The sequence below is a fragment of the Schistocerca nitens genome, chromosome 8 (genome assembly GCF_023898315.1).
Source record: "Schistocerca nitens isolate TAMUIC-IGC-003100 chromosome 8, iqSchNite1.1, whole genome shotgun sequence".
In the NCBI taxonomy this organism is placed as follows: domain Eukaryota; kingdom Metazoa; phylum Arthropoda; class Insecta; order Orthoptera; family Acrididae; genus Schistocerca; species Schistocerca nitens.
In genome coordinates, this window is record NC_064621.1 from 460,213,068 (window position 1) to 460,216,165 (window position 3,098).

The 3,098-nt window shown below is 48.7% G+C and overlaps 1 pseudogene; it reads left to right on the plus strand.

Moving 5' to 3' along the window:
* The first annotated feature begins 1,919 nt into the window (after positions 1-1,919).
* Positions 1,920-2,037, plus strand: LOC126199779 (5S ribosomal RNA; annotated as a pseudogene).
* The last annotated feature ends 1,061 nt before the right edge of the window (positions 2,038-3,098 follow it).

The following is a 3,098-nucleotide window of genomic DNA, read 5'->3' on the forward strand; positions in this document are numbered from 1 at the left end:
GTCTTTCGCAGAATTAGGCGTTACGTGCAGCGACAGAGGGGACACCGGCGTAGACTGTGAATTACTTATTTTCCCTAGAGAAAAATTTGCAGAAATTTATTTACTGAAAACAGAGTTACTGCCGGAGTATTAGTGTGTAGAAAGTGGGTTAAATCTGAGGGTGGTCGTAATATTTCAGTATCGCCTCGAAAAAATCGTGTAACTATGAAACGTGGTAGTGCTTTTAGTCCTTCCCTAAATCTTCACCCTTGAATGCGGAAAAATTTTTCCTAGCGATGGATTACATAGCAGAGACTAATGTTTTAGAAGTTTACATTTTGGCTGTTAGGGAATCACCTTGTCATCACTTCCGAAACTATGTACATTGAAGGGGGGGGGGAAGTAAAGAGAATGACTTGATGATATCAGCAGCGTTGGGACTTTGGGCGGAAACAGCTGCGACGAGTGAAAACGTGTGCCGCATCGTGACTCGAAACCAGCATCTCCTGCTTACTAGGCAGTTGCGTTAACCACTCCGCCACCTGGACAGAGTATTTTTTCAAAGCCGCGCTGGGTAGCCGTGCGCTCTGAGGAGACTTGGCCGGCCGTAGTGACCGAGCGGTTCTAGGATCTTCAGTCTGGAACCACGCGACCGCTACGGTCGCAGGTTCGAATCATGCCTCGGGCATGGATATGTGTGATGTCCTTAGCTTAGTTAGGTTCAAGTAGTTGTAAGTCATAGGGGACTTATGACCTCAGATTTTAAGTCCCATAGTGCTCAGAGCCATTTGAACCATTTTGAAGCGCCTTGTCGCGGCCCACGCAGCTCCCCCCGTCGGAGGTTCGAGTCCTCCCTCGGGCATGGGTGAGTGTGTTGTCCTTAGCGTAAGTTTAAGTTAGATTAAGTAGTGCGCAAGCTTAGGGACCGGTGACCTCAGCAGTTTGGTCCCATAACACCTTACCACAAATTTCCAAATTTATCGCAAATGCGTGGACTATCTCGGCACACTCCAGACCAAATCACATTCCCACCTTGCGCCACCTATTCGCAATCCCTGTCCATATCCTCCATGCTCACTAATTTTAGATGCCTGTTGGAGATCGAACATGTGACTCTGCACAGAAGGTTGAGGATTCATCGCCCCATCAAGGAAAATCATTATCTGAATGTACAGTGTCTGTTGTTTTGGACATGTCCAAGCGAACAGAGCCATTCGTGCAGACAATATTTCGGAAATTCCTGCTAAGCACTGGGTTTCATTTCAGGGGAACACCGGGATGAGACAAAATTTGGTAGCCCAAAGAAGCAACTGAGGCCCTGTCATGGAACAAAAACCCCTTTTGACAGATCCCTCACATAGCTTAGGTATGAGAGTTCAGTAGTATGCCCCTGTGACGGTTTACCCCTTATGAACACAATTTATTGGGATACGACCTTGACAGTTCTGAAAGAAAATAAACCCTCAGCATCTCCTTACTTGACCTTTCCTGTTTAGTCGGTGGTGAACCACATGTTTCGACTACTTGCTTTGCTCCTTTTGTCATACATCTAACACAAAAATTTATTAGGACTGACTAGAGCGATTCTAAGTGGAACACATCTGCTGATTATGCAGTAGCCCACATCTCATGGTCGTGCGGTAGCGTTCTCGCTTCCCACGCCCGGGTTCCCGGGTTCGATTCCCGGCGGGGTCAGGGATTTTCTCTGCCTCGTGATGGCTGGGTGTTGTATGATGTCCTTAGGTTAGTTAGGTTTAAGTAGTTCTAAGTTCTAGGGGACTGATGACCATAGATGTTAGGTCCCATAGTGCTCAGAGCCATTTGAACCATTTTTTTTTTTTTTATTATGCAGTAGTAGTGCAAAGAATGTCAACACTTGGGAGAACTGAAGTACAAACAAAGAGGAGGGAGCTGATTTCCTCATATTATGTGACAGAGATGCCAACGGCCTTGCCGCAGCGATAACACCGGTTCTCGTCAGAACACCGAAGTTAAGCACTGTCGGGCTCGGCTAGCACTTGGATGGGTGACCATCCGATCTGACGAGCGCTGTTGGCAAGCAGGGTGCACTCAGCCCTTGTGAGGCAAAATGAGGGGCTACTTGATTGAGAAGTGGCGACTCAGGTTACGAAAGCTAACAACGGCCAGGAGAGCAGTGTGCTCACTACATGACCCTCCGTATCCGCATCCAGTGACGCCCCTGGGCTGAGAGGATGACAAGGCGTCCAGTCGGTACCGTTGGGCCTTCCAAGGCCTGTTCTGACGGAGTTTAGTGTGTGTGTGTGTGAGAGAGAGAGAGAGTCAGGAACACCTGATTCAGCACACAGATAACAGTGCAGAGCTGACACGACACTATTCTGTAGCAAGGCCACTTCACCTAGGGGTGATGCAGGAACGCCTTTCAGGCTGCAGATTTGTATAAAAGAACACTCCGAAGCTCTGAAGTTAAAACTGGGCTAGATGTGGGAGGTGAAAGGCCCGAGAACACATGCAGTCACCTCAACCATCTGGCTGTGGAGAGAACTTCATCTCTTTGAACTGAAGATGAGGGCCAGAGCACTCTTCCGTGAATCCCGTCTGCAACCTCCTCAACTCGGGAGCAGGACGCCGGTGCCGCTGCTCCTGGGAAATACAAGTACTACCCTACCGGCTTTACCCTTGGACTGCCTCTCGGGCTGCCTCTGTTGGGTCTTCTACTTACACACCAAGAGGACAACTGACAACAGGGGCATGCGGATCTATAGGGACAAACTTAAGAGCAACATCACGAGAGCACTGAGGCTTGACGAATGTTCACAACTGCGCTGGTTTATAGCACCTAATTGGCCCTTGGAAACTCCTACAACGGTGCCACGGCACTTCCCATTGATAAAGCCAGAACATGCACCTGCAGATTCCTTACTGGGTGCTAAAGTCCTATCCTGTTCTTCTATGTAACATGGACTCAGCATAGCCGCTGGTAGGCAGCACTAGGAAGAAGAATGCGAAATTGTAACAATCTCGGAAATAAATGCCTGTTAATAGGATGGTGTCACATTAGTGCTCAGCGCCCCCGAGGAGTCACCTCCACTCGCCTGTTCTACATTGACGTAGCAAGCTGCACCTGATGGGCTCCTAGA